Source organism: Muntiacus reevesi, chromosome 2 (assembly GCF_963930625.1).
Source record: "Muntiacus reevesi chromosome 2, mMunRee1.1, whole genome shotgun sequence".
NCBI classification, from domain to species: domain Eukaryota; kingdom Metazoa; phylum Chordata; class Mammalia; order Artiodactyla; family Cervidae; genus Muntiacus; species Muntiacus reevesi.
The window spans coordinates 187,053,048-187,053,313 of NC_089250.1; positions in this window are offsets into that span (position 1 = coordinate 187,053,048).

A 266-nucleotide genomic window follows, 5' to 3' on the forward strand; every position below is an offset into this window, starting at 1 on the left:
CCACGGGGCTTGTCTGCAGTTTTGTTTTTGGTCATCACACCTGAGTAACTTTGACATAAAATGGAAGTTCAGGCTTACAAAATGACTAGCTGAAATATTTTTCCCAGGGGCTCTCAGAACTCATTAAACTTGGGTCCCTTTGGCTTTTGGTCTTAAAGATTGCCATGCAACATTGAAAACTGGGCTAAGTTTCCGATCTTGTTGAATATTAACGGGGTCACCAAGACCCAGCGAGAGGGTGATCCAGCCTCGATGCGGTGAAGGTG